Source organism: Cyrtonyx montezumae, unplaced genomic scaffold (genome assembly GCF_038088225.1).
Source record: "Cyrtonyx montezumae isolate F1298 unplaced genomic scaffold, pur_monq_1.0 scaffold_3, whole genome shotgun sequence".
NCBI lineage: Eukaryota > Metazoa > Chordata > Aves > Galliformes > Odontophoridae > Cyrtonyx > Cyrtonyx montezumae.
Genome location: NW_027072034.1, coordinates 106,814,293 through 106,833,005, shown reverse-complemented (window position 1 = coordinate 106,833,005; position 18,713 = coordinate 106,814,293). Strand labels below are relative to the sequence as shown.

General features: G+C 40.2%; 1 protein-coding gene across 2 annotated transcripts in view; it reads left to right on the top strand.

The window, feature by feature from the left end:
- Positions 1-312: 312 nt before the first annotated feature.
- CDK17 (cyclin dependent kinase 17) overlaps positions 313-18,713 on the top strand; it is an 85,830-nt gene continuing 67,429 nt past the window's right edge. The window contains exon 1 of one of the 2 annotated variants that reach the window (XM_065742696.1): positions 313-653. The gene's annotated coding sequence lies outside the window, so the exon portion shown is untranslated. The remainder of the gene's footprint in view (positions 654-18,713) is intronic. The other variant, XM_065742697.1, reaches the window with a different exon arrangement.

The following is an 18,713-nucleotide window of genomic DNA, read 5'->3' as shown; positions in this document are numbered from 1 at the left end:
GGCTAAGCACCAAAGGGGCAGCCGGCGGCGGCCGCTACACCTGGAGCGAGGAAAGGCCCTCCCCACACTGACACAGCTCCCCACGGGGAGCAGCAGCGCTCCGTGCTCCCGGCTCCCCCGCAGAGAAGGCGGCCCGAGCCGCGCTCCGCCGCTCAGCGGCATTTCCCGGGGCCGCGCTCCGCCGCCCGGCCCTCCCTCAGTGCTCTCCGCGGCCGCTAGGTGTCGCCGGCGCCCGGCCTCCCCCGCGGCCCCTCCTGCGCTCGGTGTGCCGGCGGGGCTGGCTCAGTGCGTCGCGAGCGGGCGGAGGCGGCAGCCCGCAGCGGAGACGCGTAGCCCGGCTCGGCTCGGCTCGGCTCGGCCTGGCTGACGCAAGGCCCTGCGCTCGGCACCCGGTAGCGTTCGGCTCCTGGTGCGATCCGAGGCCGCGCTCCGCTGGGGAGCCGCGGAAAGGCGACGGCGGGGGAAGCAGCCATGTTGGAGCGGGGAATAAAGTGACTTCGCTCGGGGAGGTGGCGCGGCCGGCGGCTCTCGGGGCAGCGAGGGGAGGGGGCTCGGCTCCCGGCGCGTCCGGATATCGCTCCCGGCCGGAGGAGGAGAGGAAGGAGAAGGGGCAGAACATCCGCCCCCGGACCCGCGGAGCTCCGGCGCTGCTGGTGAGTTGGGGCCGCTCATTGTCTGCGGGGCCGAGGCCCCGCGGGGCGAGGGGAAGCCGCTGAGGGTCGGGAGCCGGGCCGCGGGCGCCTGGCGGGGCCGGGGCTGCACGGAGACCCGCGGGGGATTTCCGGCACCCAGGGGCGGCCCCGGGGCCCGGGCGGGGGCGGCTCCCGGGGGCTGCGCGGCTCCCCGGCCCGGCCCGGCTGCGTTCGCGATCCCGGCCGCGCTTGTAACCTCCTTCCCCGCCGCCCCCTCTCCCAGCGAGGCTGCTTTCTCCCGACTGACAGCTCCACGCTTCGCAGCCTCCGCACAGATGACACATTCGATCCTATTGCAGCCCCCCCACACACACGCACGCATAGGCAAAATCTGTCGGTTCTGTGTGTGGCTTAAGAGCTTTTGTGCCCTGCGCATCTCTGCGTTGCTGCATGACAGGATACGTGAACACTGGCTGACCATGAACTTCGGTGAACTCCTCCCTCCTCTTCCTCTCCCAGATATGCGATGGCACGAGGCCACCGGGAGCAGAGCGGTGCTTCCCTCCCGAGGAAGGTGGGATGGGTGCCTGGGGGTGCCCGGGGGTGCCTTTGATGCCTCGTAAATCCCCTGGAACCTCACCCACATGCCAGTCCTGTTGCCACCTCCACAGAGGTGGATCTGCTGCTATGCTGAGTGCTGACCTACGTCCTGTTGTCGCTTTTCTGCATCAGTTTCAGCAGTGAAACAGAGTTGTGCTCCACTCTGGGCTATCTTCAGCACTTTTGTAATGGTGGTTACTGGTATTATGGGTATGGTGAGGGAAATAAGGCTGAACTGTATCATACTCCAAATTACTTCACGTCAAAGGCTTCTGTTTCCTTCATTTTATTTCAGTAAATAACTTATGTGTGTGGTATCTTCCATTTATAATTTAACAGAAGATCAGTAGTGACTTGCTCATATCTGTTGCGGCTTACATACGAGGAGAGGAAGCTGGATTTGATATTCTTCCATTCTGTCCCTTCTTTAATGGCACTAATTGAGCTGCAGACTAGATAAGCAGAGGTTAAATACGTGGAAGATGTGGGTCAGAAAGAAACTTATCAAATCAGGCGGTGTCACATTCAGGTTTGTTTTTAAATTAGAACTATGTAAAAGTGAAGGAGGTGATGTGGTATTTTGTGTGCTTAAGATACGAAGGAGATTGCCATATTGCTTTGTTGTAGCAATTCTGTGTGCTCATTGCACAGCCCTTGTTATTTATATCTGCACTCGATGCGATGTGAGAAAGGCCTGTTTTGAATAATTAACACGGAAGTAACAGATACGAAAACATGGAATCATATGTTTGAAATGCAGAGTGAAAAAATTTCCTTAAAAATTACTTATACTTGAAAGAACAAACCGAATCTCCTTCTCCAACAGAAGAGTCATTACAGTGTTAACTTGGCGTTAAAAAGGCCACTTAAATTTGAAGAGATGAAAGCATCCCTTTTTGATGGCATTATGTAAATCCTGCCTGTCGATGAGCAGTCTGGCTTACAGCACCTTTAATGGGATAGCGACCTGGGCTTTGCGTGTTGCTGCAGCCCGGTGAGATGGAATTCCACTCAGGTCAGTAGGGGTCTGCCTGCATCCATGCTTCTTGTGAAGCAGAGCCTGTGTTGTCTGCAGCAAATGGTAGTTTGGAAGCGCAGGGTCATTTATTTTTAGCTTGGCCGAGGATGTTGTGCGTTAATTCATCTGTTTAATATGAGAAACACCCCTAGCGTGTACTTAATATATAATTCCAGTTATAGGCTTAGAAAAACAGCTCTGTTTTTCCCCTGAATGGGAAAAGTGTCTTTAATTTCCGCATAGTGCTGCAGCATAAAAATAGGAGATTGCTTATGCCATAGGTATCCTGTATGCCTGTTGTTGGTACTGTGTGGCACAACTAATAATATGCCAGAATTTCTGGCTGGATTGTTAACATATGCGTTCTTCTAATTTCTTAAATGCGTATCTGCTGCTGGAAGAAAAAAAGTTCTGCTTATCTTAGTGAGTTCTGTTTCAATGCGGTGCATTTGGATAAGCCAACCAAGTGCCATCGGGAAGGGCTTCCCTGGAGATTGATTCAACAACTGATTCATTAAAATCTTCCTTGAAAATTGCTTCTGGAGTGGAAGCAGTGGATGATATGTGGATCGATCTGCTTTTATTTTTAGCTAGGGAAAAAAAAAAAAATGTCTAAAAATCTGAAAATTGTCTAAAAATCGAGCTCAGTGGTAATAAAGCTTTTTTAGCATACATTTGGTGTTTGTAACCAGATTGACTGTTGGTTACAATTCCTAAGTTACAAGTATCTTAAGTTCTCAGCTGTGTGTTTTTTAAGCTGGTTCAGTTTTTTTGCAGCAAGCTCCAGTTAGATATCTCATGACTCAGCTGCACACCAGTGTAATGGGTGACACTTCAGAATCTGATACAAAACTCTCCTCCACAACTTTAGGGGTAGAAATGCTTTCAAAATGCCAGATGTTTGCTCGACAGTTCCACAGTCTTTGTTCAGTTTGTGCTGCCCAGTGCTGTGCTTCACATGTAAAGAACAGACTGACACGCTTGTGCTGCTGGTGACCATTGTCTTTTTTTGCAGTGCGTGTCATTGTAGCAATGACATTCTCATTCTGAATGTAGAACTTGAATTATTTTGGTGCCAGTTCACATGCTGATACGGAGATCGTTGTACTCGGGTGTTAAAACTAAAAGTGTTTTATATTCAAATCGCTACAACAGCGCTTACATCGCTAGACAATAATTTTCATATACTTCTTGAAAACTTTAAGAGATCTAAGGCTATGTTTTGTTTTATTTTAATAAACGTAGTAAATGTGCTGTACCATTTCAGAGCCTAGTTGTGTTTTTCCCATGTAAGCGAGGAAGAACAGATAATATTTCCAGATATAGTGATTTCACAGAAATGTCATTAATGGCGAGGGGTGTTTTCTTTTGTCTGCATATTTTGTGAAGAATTGTGATCCGGTTTCGGCAGGTGTTTCTCTACAGAGTGAGAGTTAATACTCATTTATTCACATGACCAGCAATAACTCTGAATCAAATATAAATCCCTACTTCTGCACTGTTAACTAACTGAGTGGATTGGTACTTCCTATGGAGCTGTTGGTTTCCCGGCCACGTTTTAGCGGAGGTATCGACTGTGGGGTTCAACTGAGCTGGCTTACTTGGATATCTAACTGCAGCAGTTCCGCTTCTGTTTTCTGATCTGGTTATATGGAGAATGGTAACTTTAAAGGAAGTGTGAATCAGGTGGCTTGAATCAAGCCAGCTTTTGGTATTTTTCTTTTTGAATAATATAATATCCTATATATTTAAAAAAAAATGCTAAGTTCCAGTGTAATAACCAGTGAATGCTATTTCTGTAATTGAAATGACAACTTCGGGCTTCGATTGTGAGAGCGTGAAGAAAGAATGTAGTCTTGAAAAGGTGATTTCTTGTACAAGTTTTACAGTATTTTTACATTCATATGTTGTTGGAAAGCCATAGGTGTTGAAGAAAGCGTGAAGTCATGCAGGAATACCAATCTGTGTTGAGGATTTGGGCACTTTCTGGGATCATGCAATTTATGCTGATAACAGGAAATTAGAGAGAGAGGTTAATTTGGTCATTTCCATGCCAATGAAGAATTCTTAATTTATATTTTCTAATGTGTTTTCTGATCCGTTGTAAATCCTCAAACAATAAGGCTTTTGCCACTTCTTAATGGAGATCATTAAACCCCATGAATGACTGCATTATAAAATCCTTTAGATGCACCCATTCTGGAAATCATCATAACTGTTTTACTGACATATTTGGGCTTTTGAGGCCTAGTGCCTGTTTTTAAAAGATTAGAAATCTCTTTTGTTGGGATCATCAAGTTCTCAGAGGGTGCTGTGTACAAGCACAAACAATACAAAGGAAAAAAATGTGAGTAGCATGGCCAAAAAAGCACAGCAGTGGAAGAATTCTAGTTTTTCATATGGTGGGGCAGAAATAGAAATAAAGATATTTTTTTTAAGAGATAAAGTACTGTCTGAATGCTTTTTAAATAAGTACTTGCAGGCTTCAGTGAATGTAAGGGCAAATTTGTGATTGTTTTTTCCCTAATGCCTTGAAAGTATAGTGAATTGCAGAACACAGTTTTAGGCAAGTTTTTGACTATGATCCTGTCACCCTGCCTTTTTTTTTTTTTTAATATTCTCTGGAACAAAGAATTCTGCATATATTACGTTGAACAAGGATGTCTTGTTGTACCACAGCAAAGAAAAAAGTCTAGTTTATACTCCTAGACACAGTTCTCGCTTGTTTTCATATTTTAGGTTGTGCTTGCTAGATATCTTGTGTAAGTGAAAGTTACTGCGTGCTCTCTAATCATATTTCATTTAATTATAGTCTATTCCTTATAATTGTACGCCTTCCCCTGCTGCTGTTTTCAAGGCGTGCTGGAGTTGCATGATGGTCTCTGATTTTCAGCAGCTGTGCCTTGTCAGCCTCACTAAGATGACTTGCCTGCTTTCCGTTCGTGTTGGAGCTGGCAGGATCCTGGCTTTCCCCTCTGTGCTCTGCGGTCTGGGCACTTTGCAGGCACCATTCCTCGACCTGAGCTTTCATAACCAGCAGTCTTCTTTCAGGAAAGTCTCTTTCCTGGTGTTTTTGACTCCTTACTGATACGTTACTAATGTGGAATATCTTGTTTGAATTTTGTTCAGATATGAGGAAGATGTTTTTAGAATGCAAGCAATTAAAGGTATCATTTAGTGAGATTTTCAGCAATGGTGCTAATTGGCATTCACTAAAATAAAGATCTTTCAGAGACAGAATACTGATCAAAGAACAGTACTTAACAGAAAACCCGTTGTCCTGTAACTGAGAGAAACCTGTTAGAGCTTCTCTGTAGAAGTAAAGAAGCCAGTTTACAAAAATATAAAGAAGTTGAAGTGAATGTGGTTGATAAGGGAAGCCAAAGTCTGTGATGAGATAAAAACTGTGACCAAAAGGCAGGCCGTGTTTTGGGAAGAAAATGAATTCTAACAAGGCTATTAGCCCATGAAAGCAGTAAAGAAAATGGTAGTGTTTGAAGAGGTCAGTGATGTTCATCATATACTCTTATGTTCCTAAGTAAAATCAGATGATAGTCATACATGGTGCTTTGAAGTGCTTCTTAAAATAGCTCAAAGACGTTGAACAGCAGCCCCTGGAGTTACATGGTAAGAATTATAAAATGTTGATGGGGCATTTTCTAGGGCATTGATGCAATTGGTGTTTTTCAGTAGTCTTAGAATACTGAGGAATTATGTGATGAGCACAACTGAAATGTGCTAAGAATTAGTAATGAGCATCATAATGAGTATTGTCTGAGCAGAAGTTGAAGGTGAGGTGAAGATTGTCATTGTTCATCACAAGTTTATAGAAGGTTGGTCTTGTGAAAATAACTTTTGAGTCTGTTGATAAGATTCCAACTTTGTGATACGTGACTGTTGATACCACAGACAAGCTTCTGTAAAAATCTTTGGTTGGTCGTAACGTGACATGTTGATTAAGGAACTACAATGCTTGCTCACTTGTCTGTGTATGGCAGAGTAAAACCTGGCTGGCCGATGGTGTGAGCCAAGCAGTCCCTATAAATACTGCAGTTATGTAATGGTGTGCCATGAGGGCTCAGCAATGTCAGGGTGTCTGGGGGAGGCTGCTTGGTGCCAGCTGCCTGGCATGTTTGTCAGTGAAGCAAGAGAATGAAAATTGCTCACCCTTCTTGTAGATAGGTCCCATAGAACTGGTCCAGAACGAGTCGTTGGTGCAGGGTGGATGGCTGCAGTAATGGCAGTTTGCTGTGACGATAGCAGGTAAGAGCAGATAATACATTCAGTATGTGGGTTTTAGGAAAAGCTTTTTTATTTTTTTATTTTTGGAAGATTCAGCAGTCATAAATTGTACACAAGAGGTCTAAAATCAAAAATAGATGACATGTTATGAAATTTACTCCAACTTTCTGTATGGTTCAAGGCTGCATTTTTGACTGCAGAATTCATAAACAACCTGCAGAGGCCAAAGAAATTGTGGGTATGTGTTTTTAACTGAGGAACACTAAGAGCCCTGTTTCTAGTCTGTTCCTAGCTTGCTGCAGGAGCCACGTCCTCTGTTTTTTCTCTGTCTGTGAAGATCCAGTTGTCATAAACAGGAGTGGAGTGTTTAAACGTGCAGGAGGCTTGTTTCCTTCTTAACTACTACTCAGTCTTAAAAGCCTTGTCATAAATATCTAACTAAACTGTTTAAGTGTCTCCTTGCAAATGTATTTTATAATAAGCCACCTTATTTATAGGCTGTCTGAAAACCAAATGCAAAGCACAGGGCTCCAGTGATGGCTGCAGGAGGCTGCGGGAGGCCCAGTGCTGCCCAGCACCAGCAGTTGCTGCTGGCAGAAGGTGAAAATGTGGCTGTGCTGCTTGTGGCTGCTCTGGGATGGCAGCAGAGGTTAAAATAGGCACTGGGGTACAACCTCAGATTTGTTGGTTGTTTTTTTTTGTTCGGTTTTTTTTTTTTCATGTGTATAACAGTCGTTTTCTGCAGGATCATGGAAAAACAGCAGTTTGTAATTATTTATTTTTCTAAATATCCTGAGCAGATGGGAGGGGAAACTTCCTCTTGCACAGAAAGGAAAGGAGGTACTTGGCTGCTAAATATATCAAGCGTGTGTGCTTTATTTAAAGTCTTTTAAAAACATGGTGCAAAACAGTAGCCCAAACTTTATTTTGATACTGAATAAGAAGGGGCAGTAGGAAATAGTTACTGGTAAATCATATGAATTAGTTTTGAATGTAGATACGTCTTTGAGGCGGGAGCTGTGAAGTTCTTGGTATTGCAGGATAAAACTCTGAAGAAGTTGAATTTTTTTTTCTTGAGAATAATGTTTAAAAATTGAACAATTTGAGCTGAAACTGAGATGTTATAGGGGTTCAGAACAAACGTTTGGGTAGGCAGCACCGAAAAGTGGATAGCTGCAGTGGTCATTTTTTAAGGGCACTCAGTAGGGCAGTTGCACAGGATCCACACCATTCCTGAAAAAATGGCCACCTGAGGAGATGAGAAGTGATCTTTGGCTTTACTGAAGCCACAGCTTGGATTTACATCACTGGTGTTGCCGCTGAGTGTTCTTGACAATGATTTCCTGTATTTCTAATCTGTTCAATACTCAAAGCATTTTCAGAGGCAATTCCAAAACTTTAAGATTCTCCATAGTTTTTTATTACCTTTGTCAGTATGATTCAGTAGGTTATGGCAAAGCAAAATATTTTAAATCTTACGCTATTTACCTTCAGGATTAAACAAGATAAACAGCTTACAGTGTTCCCATTTGCACAAGTCACAGTATTTTTAAACCGGCTGCCTGTAATACCGGGTTGTTTATCAGGGAATGCAGTTAACCTAAATGTTGTATTGTGGCTTCTTTCTGATTCATCTGGATATAATTCTCAAAAGCAAAATGTTTGATCCATAAGCCAAAAAATAGCTTCTAAAATGTATTTAGAGAGAGGAAGTCATTTTGGTATTAAGCATACTCCATTTTTCCTGGACAGATCAGGAAAAAACAACATAACCGTGTATAGGAATAAATTGATTCCGTAGCTATATTTTTTTCTTAAATTTTGCATTTTTCCTCTTTTAGGAACAGTGCCAAGTAGGTTATGAGTTCTGAAGTTATGGACTTAATATGCTTTCATAGTAATCTTTGCTGTTGCAATTCAGAATGTTCTTGCTTTGTGTTTAAAACGTACAGTCATGATAAAGTATTCTGAACCTGTTTCTGTTAAAATGGGATTTTGTTTTGGTATTATCACCTAATAGGAGTTTTGTTTTCCTGCGATTTAGGATTGTTTCTGTTAGTGGAAGAGGTAGGCATTAGTTGAAGGATTTAAGTTGCACATTGCTTGTCATTGTTAAGTTATTTTGGGGATGAATGGTTGGGCAGTGGTAATTTACCTCCGACTGTCTCAGCAAAACACTTGCATGCTCTTTAATCATCTATTTCTAGAATAAGTTGATAAAACTTGGAATCTATTACATCAAATAATCTTATCTAAAATATGATTTATACCAAATTGGCTGATTTGAGTGCTGGTGTTTGTTCATTTGTTTTCTACTCCTTGTATCTATAATTAATAGAATAACACTGTCAGAGGACAGCACTAAGATCTTAATACAGAAGTGCCTCTCTTTCTACATTTACTACAGAGGGAGCCCATCGCAGTCCTTTTTATGGTATTACAATGTGCCAGCTTGAGCTGAATTAAGCATTTGCTTAAGAAGTTCTTGACTGTGTAGATTTCCACTTAATGTGTGGGCCAGAAAGGAGTTGGAGGAAGAGGGAAGACTTATCTGGCTGATGGTGAAGAAGAGAGGGTGGCTGGGGGAGCAAAGCATTTTCTTACTAGTGCTGGAAAGCTGTTAGTTGACTCCACAATTGATATGAAACTGTCTGTAAAGTGCCTAGAGATAAATAATGTGCTTCTTCCCCCTTTGCCTTGCTATTCATACTGTTGGGTCTTTAATAGGTAAGCAAGCAAGCAAACACAGATATTTTTCTTCATTCTTTGCTTCTGCTTGCAGATGCTTAGAACAGATGAAAATTCCAGCAGCATGAGCAGTAGTGATAGTGATACTATATATTAATATTGAGATAGATACCTGAAAAATCTGTTTTCATTTTATGGTAATTTCTGAAATGAAGGTGGCAGGAAAAAATGCAAATTATCTTTTACATGTTATCAGAAACTGTTTTTTAGGATATGCGCAGTCCAAGATAAAACAAGCCTACTCAAGATCGGAACATATACTAAACTTGCTTTTGATGCTCATTGCAAACTTTTAATGTCACTACAATGCGTAGTCAGTTGTCAGTTTGCATCTTTCCATGATAGGATTGCCGTAGTTGCTCGTGGCAACTGAAATTGCAGCTCATTCCAAAGGTTCTTTCCCAGTTTTGCTTGAAAGATATGATATCTCTATTTTTTTCTATTCTACTGTTATATTGAGATTTTCTTGAGTTTCATTATTTGCAAAATATATTTTTGTTCATCTTTTTTTGTTTTTCAAGTGTGTCATAAATAACCTGTTGAAGATGTTATTTTAGTAGATGCTGTTAAGATCAGCCAGTTTTCACAGGAAGCAGTGCATCAGTAGCTGAAGAAGTAGGTAGGGAAAGATTATGTATGTTGAGTTTTGTGTTCTTAACTGTGTGCTCCTTTAAGATGCTAATCCTCAAGGTGTGCGCGTCAGGGCATTTTGTAAATCAGACTTAGCAGGTCTGCTGCAGACAGCTGCTAAGAAAAGCAGTACCCCTACAGAAAAAATCTTGTGATAGAGATTTGTTGGTAAACATTTTGACTTTTCTAAGAAACAAGTGGATGAGAAGTGTAGAGGTGGTGCAGCTATAAAATAAATACTGTCGGGCCAGCTCTTTGCAATAGCTTTTCTCGTGTCTGGGGCTAGCTGATGTCTTGCTGCCAGTATTTTTATACCTAGGTAAGTGGATCTGTCCTGAACTGCTTAACCCACATTACTGCTTTACGTCGCAGTCTAGGTGATTGTACTAGTGCCTTTTCCAGCTGCGCATCAGACAGAGCTAATACATACGTAACCTTGCAGTGGGAAGTACCCTCCTTTATCTGCATTGGGTGTACCAGACTGCATAAACAAGTCTTGGTCACTTCAGAAGGCTTCAAAAAAAAAATCTCACCAAAAACGAAAGCAGCAAAACGCTCTGATAAAGCACAGGAAGCAAAATTGTTGACGGAGGAAATTCCTTTTCTATATTGTCACTTTTATGAGAAGAGCCACACCCCAAAGGTAATGCATTTAACTGTTGGCGGATCCCAGTGACAGATATCTTTTCCCTTGTATTCAGGGATTTAATAGAGATTGAAAGCAGATGAGACGATGTAATTTTCACTTATTTATGATAGTTGCTAGATTGTTTGTTCTAATTTATAAATAATTTCTTTGTGACTGCAAGAGACTTCTGAAAGTTGTGTTCCATTTTCTTTTAAAAAAATGGTAGATGTTTCTGGTGGCTTTCTTCTTTCTGACTCCTGACAGTGTGTCTTCCGCAGTGTGCGCAAGACTCACTTTTTCTGCTGGACAGTAATTTCATTCCTGCCAGATTTAGTTTTTGTGAGTCTTACAGCTCAGCAAGCTTTTTGCTGCACAGTATGAACTAAAGGGAAGCTGTGCTCTATGTCAGAGCAGAGAGTTGAGCCTTTTTTTCAGTAGTGTTCTTCCCTCCCCGTCTCTGTGACTGAGAAGGGTTGCACCCAATTTCTGAGCCAAACCTTGGGGTTAGCAGCAGTTTTGCTGGATAGGAAGGGCAGTGAATACAGATTTCACAAGTGAGTGAGTGAGCATGGGTGTGTCATTTTGGCAAGCTGCATGTTGGACTGGAGATTTATTGAAGTCTGTTCTTGTGGGACAATGGGGATCTGGCACTTTTGGTTTGTTTTAAGCTGGAGAGTCTAAATGTTGTCTTAGGGCTTTGCTTTATGTGCTGTCAGCAGTATTTTGGTGTAAAAACTCAAAGTTGTATTTATCCACTGACACGCAGTGTATACGGATTTGTCCTGAGAGGCTGCATAAGGCATTGTTCATGTTTGTTACGTGTGCTGTGGGTAGTGAAATGCCTTCAACTTTTAACAGGTTGTGGGGATACACTCATCTCTTTCAATTTCCAGTCTTGAAACACTGAAGATTGAATATAGTGGTGTTGTAGACAACCTAGAGGTGATTACTTGCTGAAGGGTCAAAAGTGTTACGATAAAGGAGATTGAACTGAAGCTAAGAGGTGTTTGGGATGCCCTGGCAGACTGTGTTATGGTGACATTGCTTTGTTGCCCTACCTGGTTCTGAAGCAGTTCTTCTTTGATGAGAATCTCTGAACACTGTTTGCTTTTGTCTTAGTGTTGAATGAATGGATTGCTGTTCACAGAATTTCAGGGCCATATATTGCCTCTTGCTACTTCTCTACCTCTACAACTACTTTTATTTTCTTTACATTTGAATCTTTGAATATATGTGTTGAATACAGGCAATGCCATGAATAAGGTTTAAACTTCCTGTACACAGGAAGCAACTATTATCTTTAATTTCCAGTATAGTTTCACTTCATTTCTGCCCATCAGCACTGAAGGAAGTACTGTTTAAAAAGCCACCTGTAGGGAACATCCCAACATTGCAAAAGGTATGCGGTGTTTATCTTGGGTATATTTGTATGCATAAATCTTCACAGGCTTTTTTTTTGCATGCTTTCTTTCTAAATTACTATTATTATTATTAAGTAATTCGGATGCTGCTAGAAATAATTTATATTTGACCTTAAATTTTAGACTTCTAAAGTTCATAGAATGATTTTAGTTTGCCTTGCTCTTCAGGTGGCATGTTGGTATCGCTTCAAACATCCAAGGTCATTAAGTAGCAAAGTCAGCCTAATTCCCAACCCGGGGTTTTATTGTTATTTTCTGCCTTGGAAATTCTTACCTACCCATGTACTTCAGAAATTTATTTATTCAGATAATTTTCTAATGCTTATTGAATAAAATTAGAGAATGGCTGTAAGAATGTGTATTGTTGTAATAGAGATTGAGTGTTGTAGCTTCTGATCTGTAATATTACTAGTTCATTTTTTTAATTAATTTAAAATATATTGACATTTCTGTATGCAACAATGCAACATTTATACATTTTTGTGTTTTAACAGTTAATACAGATTATTTTTTTTTCCATAGATGTATAACAGGAGTTGCAAATGGCATATATATGCTTTTTGTAAGTATTCATGGATGCTGGAGTCTTCTCCTGAAAACGCTGTATTTTTGGTTAAATGTAAAACTGATTAGGTGTACTTCTACTATAAGTAAATTCCTAGAAGGTCAAGGTATTATTTGGAAAAAAAAAAAAAAAGGAAAATTGCCTTGTAGACTTGTCTAAATCAGTGCAATTTTGGGACACTGTTTGGAGACCATGTATCTGTTATACTAGGGTTTTAAAAAACAATTTGTTTTTTAAAGCAATTAAATAAAGAATAGGAAGTATGATCTATTTAAAATGTTAATTCATGGAAAACAGAAAGGCAGCTGATGGACAGAAGGGTGTTACGACCCTGTGGAAAGCAGAAGGTACTTAGGATTCTAATAAGCATTGGTAGCATTTCTATACTGCAGGCCTTTCTCTTTTAAGAGATCTTGAAGTAACTTTAATAATTGTGGCCTATTTTTAGATTTTAGTTTGTCTTTTGGACAACTGAAAACCCTGTATGTGTTGTATATCAAACCTTTCTTACTTGATGTGATGTGAGGGAAGTTTCAGGCTTTTCTGAAGAGACTCAGTCACATATTGAGCAAAGGAGATTAGAATTGCAATTTTATGACTGAGTGGAATTTGTATGTAGCGCATGAGATGTAGAGAAAGGTAACCACATTTTCTTCACACGTGCAAGGCCATGCTCTGTACACAGTTTCTACACTTCCTTTTGTTGTGTGCTTCATGGTTAGTTAATGTGCATTGGGCATGTTATAAATGCATGTCTGGTATATCAGAATATGATTTATACTATGTAAATCATAAATACTTTATTCAGTGTTTTCACTGCTCATTACACAGACTCTTCTAGCAGCACTTGAGAGGGTAAATGAATTCTCTTAAGACCTAAGTGCTGTCATCAGCAATATGTACCTGTTTACATTCTATATGGGGTGTACACAGAGTGCTTTTTAAAGGAATAATCCACTGCATGAATAAAGAATATTCATGTCTTTGTTGAGCTGAAGTTTATTATAAATTCTGAATCACGTGAAAATACTGTTCATTTTTTGCTAGTGAAACAGCCTCTGAAATTTAAACATCTTGTCTTGAAACAGCAGTATTAATAATTTAGTAGGGTTAAAAGCGAGGGTTGCATTTTGACAGTTTGTAATTATTCAAAGGCAGTTGAGTTTAAAGGGGGAAGAGAACTTCCTTTGTATGAACTGATGTGCTGAAATTAACCTGCCCTGCTCTGTGGCTGGGACATTCTCTTCTATCACAGCAGTGCAGCGTAATGTGATTAGCTTCTGAAATTCAGGCCACTTGAATGAAATAGCTGCATCTTTAAGGTGTTTGGTTTTGGGGTTTTTTTTGTGCAGCTAGATTAGGACTATCACTGGATCTGAAAGTAAATGCAGAGGCCCTGTTACACAAGGTCACTGACTGGCTGGTGGCAGCTGTTGCACTGTGGCAGCTGGGCAGGCCCGAGGCTGCGAGCCGGCCCCTTGCATGGTAGCTGTGCCAGGGAGTGCTGTGTCTACAGCAGACTATAGTTTGAGAGTAAAAATGCTTTGAGGTGAATACCTATTTACAGTAGCCTCCAAAAGCTATGCTTATGTGTATGTAATTGGTAGCTTGCCATTGATGAATATTTAGCAAGACAGTTGGGAGGCCATGCCCAAGAAAAATGTTGCAGAATTTATGGTGTATATAAAAATAAAAAAAAATGCTGTTAGTGTTACATATTAAAGGTTAACACTAAAAATCTTCTCAGCAAAAAAATTGTAAATGTTGTATGTTTAAGATGCTGGCAAACATTATATGTAAACTGCTAAAAATCAGACATAATCCTAGTGTTTTTGCAGTGTTCTTTGAAGACCAAAATGATATAATGCTCTCTGAAAAAAATAAGATAATTTTCCTGTGTCATTTATGTACCAGTATGAATGAGCTCCTTTTATGCTAAGACATTTCTTTAATTAAATCCAAATGTCTGAATGAAAGCTAGTACATTTGTGTTGTTGTGATGCTTATTTTTATTTCATAAAGTCATGACATGAAACACAAACAATAGCTTGCCTTTGCTGTGTTAGAAAGGCCTCTTGAATAGAAGATTTGTACGTGGCGAAATCCTCTGGAGATCCATGGGGAAACTTGATTGTAAGCCAGCTCTGCTGGCACAGATAAATGTTTTTGGAGAAAGTATGGATCAGTTTATAAGTGTGCAGTGCCAGGCTGTTCTGAAGCTGGACAAACTTGAGTAATTATTATTTTTTCCATCCTGCGCTGTACCAGAGTTTGGACACAAGGGTAGATTTTTGAAAAAGTAAACTGGAGGTGTCCATGTGTGGCACTGACTTCACTTTCTTGAGCCTTATCCCCATGCTACGTTTTCTGTGTGGTGCAGTGATTGTGAGACTGCAGTAGGATGGCACTAACCATGTCCTGCTGTCACCAGATGCTTCCCTTCTCCTTTCACTGGAGGAGCTGACCTATGCTGGAACTGCAGACTGTGTGCTGAGTCACAGGACTTCTCTTTCTTACCTCAGTTATTTAATCTGAAGATGTCTGCTGTTTGTGCTCATGGATCCAAACGTTAATGTGTTGAACTGTTTGTTGTTCATCAAATGTGTATGTTCCAAAGAATTGTGTGGTTCTGATTTATCCTCACTGATAAACCAGAGTGTGCCAGTGCTGCTAACATAATGAATGGAAGATGGCTAAGTCTTTCAGTAATCTTGGTGAGTAAGTAGAGTAATATGGACAGAGGATACTTAGTAGAGATAATAACAGTGGTAAGACATTGGAATTGATTCATTACAAGCCTAATGAATAAGAAGCTTTTATTATGCACTTACCCATCATAACCCCACAGTGTATCTTACTAAGTGTCAGAACAAAATGTGATTAAAGCATTCTGAATGATTTCTTAAGTATCATAGTAAGATGTGAAACTCAAAATACCAATCCTGTATGATACAGCAAAACTTGCTTCTTGAGCTTCTTGGGCAAATACATTCAATATGAGTTTTTGTTGGTAAATTACAGTAGGAATGGATTTATAGGAATAGTCTGTTGTATTGTAGATGGAATGATGCCTTCTGTTTGTTTTAATAGTACTGGAGAGACTTTGATTCTTAGTTTTTACTTTGTTGTGAACATCCTGGTATGGGATGTTTAGCATAGTGGTTAAAACTGGATGTATCGATTTTGCTGTGCATGAGAAATAGGAAGTTCAGCCAGACTTCTTGCTAGTATGAAAGCCACTATCTGTCCTCAAGTTATTTCTCTTTATTTGTTTGTTTGTTGTCTGTTTATTTATTTATTTTTGTTTGCTTTGTGTTACATTGAAAATATAAATGTACATTTTGAAGAAGATACAAAATGTGGAGTATATTTGAAGTGTTCAGAAATGATCAGATTTCTCTTTCAAAGTTGGCTTGGCTTCTGTGTATACTACCAGCTTTGGGATCCAGTGACTATGTAGTTTGATTAGGCAGTCTTCAGATTCCAGACTGATTTTTGTCTCTGAAAGCTTTTTTCTGCCAAAAAGTGTTTAATTTGATCTGCTATATTTTGTATTGTCATACTGTGATATATATATATTTGCCTTTTGAAAGGTTAATTTGCTTTATATTGAAACCTTTAGTCTACTAAATGTTTCTTCTGCTTTACTTCTATACTCTAATGTCAAATGGTAAACAAGAACAAACAGAGTCTGGAAGGAAACAGGATATGTGGTTTATGTAACTTTATTATAATAGATTTTTGTACCGTGCATAAACTGTGTGTAGCGAGAATAGACTTTGAAATTGTTCATCACAATATTTGTTTCTCTGTGAATCAAAACTATAATGTTTACTGTAAAATTTAGTAGTGAAAAGTGTTTGAACAACAGATCAGTGTTAATTTTATTAACCCTGAGGATAGAAGGTTTTTTAAGGGAATACTAAGATCTTCATTGTGAATAGTCACTGAGCAATCCAGTGTTGTGGAAGATGTGTATGAAGAAAAAGAACCATTTCCTGTCAGGATGCCCTGGGGATGACACTGTGTGTAATGTGTCTAATGTTCAGCCTGTGAACTTGGCATTTTTCTTCTAATGATAAGTAGTAAGGCTAAGTAGTAAATTTTGTGCTAATTTTCCAATCTTTCAGGTTCAACATTTAGATCTTTTTCTAGCAGGTTGTCAGAGGGCTGCATACTTAGCTACTTCAGCTCAGGAAGTTAAGTCTGGGAACGCCTTTAATCTGCTCTGAGCCCCACTGAGGGGAGCAGGTGCTCTTCAGACATCACTTTTCCAAGTGCAGTATAAATGCATTGATGCAAGTCCTCTTTATGTGGATCTAGCTGAAGTCCTAGCAAGTGAGGAGGTATGCAAGCTGTCTATAGTTGTCTTCATGTATTCAGTGTGTATTTTTGTCTAGTCACTAACACTTCTTAGAGCTCTCAAGCTTATTCCAGGTGTAGGCTGGTTCTCAGGGTGGCACTCGATCTATTTATACAGAATTGATGTTGCATGGGGGAAGTGTAAGAGAGATTTTTCTTATGGAGGTTATTAGAGTTGATGGAAGCATATCATGAGGAAATTAGGTACTGGGAAAAAAAGGTGCCTTCATGCTTCATTTATTTCAGATTTGCCTTGGTAACGTTTGAATGCCTTTGCATTTTTGCTGTCAAAATGTCACTATTTGGATCTTTCCCAATGTTTTCATTCAACTGATAGGAAACAGAAGGGAAGGAACTAATTGGTATTAGTCTGGAAAACATGTTCTGAATACAAGTACAAGCATTCGTATATCCTCATCCAGATTTACAGGGTGTGAGATATGTGACAACAGGAGCATCATTCTGGGAACGCAGTTAGATCTCTTGGGAGTCCGGAATGCATTTCCTTCCTTACTGCAACCAAGGGAAAGTGCTGGTGCTTCTCTTGTTACAGATTCTCTTAAATTGTTGCTTTATAATGAAAAACTTGTCTTGCTAGCTCATTAGTAATTGCTACCTCCTACTCTCTTGTCAGCAGGGGGGTAGGATTGCCTCCTACACCCAAGAAAAAAAGCATGAAAATTAGATAGTGATAGAGGCTAAATTTAAAAGAAATATGAGAAGAAATAGGCCAGGCTAATCTTTAATTCTGCAAGAGAGCAATTCTTTCAATAGATATTAAATGGAGGAAAAAAAGAAAAAAAAAGAAAAAAAACACCCCCAAACAATCATTTTCATTACAGCGGTGTCTTTGGGGGTCCAAGTAGCTCCAGTGTTACCAGTCAGAGAATATTTCTACGTAGGCTGGGCTTGCTAACATGAATCATCATTCTGTATTTGATTAAGGCTTTTCTAAGTGGAAAGCTTTCTGCAGTTCAGAAGCAGTTGCACCTGATACCTGATTGCCTCACAGCAAGAGGGGAAGGCACTTCTGAACTTTAGGAAGAACTTAAGCGGTGAAAGCTTGTGTATGTTTGTGCTTTGGCACTGGGACAGTATAGGCAATGACACTTCAAACAAAAACAGGAGAGGAAAGTTTGTCAAAACTCTGCTGTGATGACTCATGCGTCTTTTTCATCATCTCAGATTCTGTCTGCACTGCAGTCACAGCAGTGAAAATACGATGGTAGCTGTTAAGTATTGGTTTGCATGCTGCTACCCACAGCAGCAGTTCCTTGAAATTAGCTGTGAAGAATGTTATAAATCTTTCTGTGAAGTCTTCCAGTCTTTCCCCTCTGTTACTTGATTTTTTTCTATTCCCTGCAGATTGAAAGCATTTCCCTTGCACTTTCACATTCTGTTTCATTTTAATTGTGCCTGTGGTAAATGTTTTTGTTTTTTCAACACTTAATCTGTTCCTCAGCCTGCATTTGTGAGTTATCAGTGAATATTTATTCCCCCACCCTGTCAATTTGCTGCTTTAACTGTAGAATACTGTAACATACACAGAATAAAACTAACTTGTATGGTGGTCAAGTTTGAGTACGTCACTGGCGTGTTGTGGTTGAGACTTTGTAAAGCAATGGCTTATTTTGAAGCCACGGGTTTTACTGGATGTAGTCACCTGTTGTCATGGTTGTTCAGAACTATTATGAATATATTCCACTGTCATATTAAAATAAAGAATAACTATGATTTATGAGAAATAATATTTGATGATCCTCATAATATTCCTTTTCCTCCGTTGTGTGTAATGTTTTTTTCTTGTGGGAGTAGACAGCTTGTAACTTCCTTGTATATTCAGGTGAATATATGAGCTTAAGTGGTC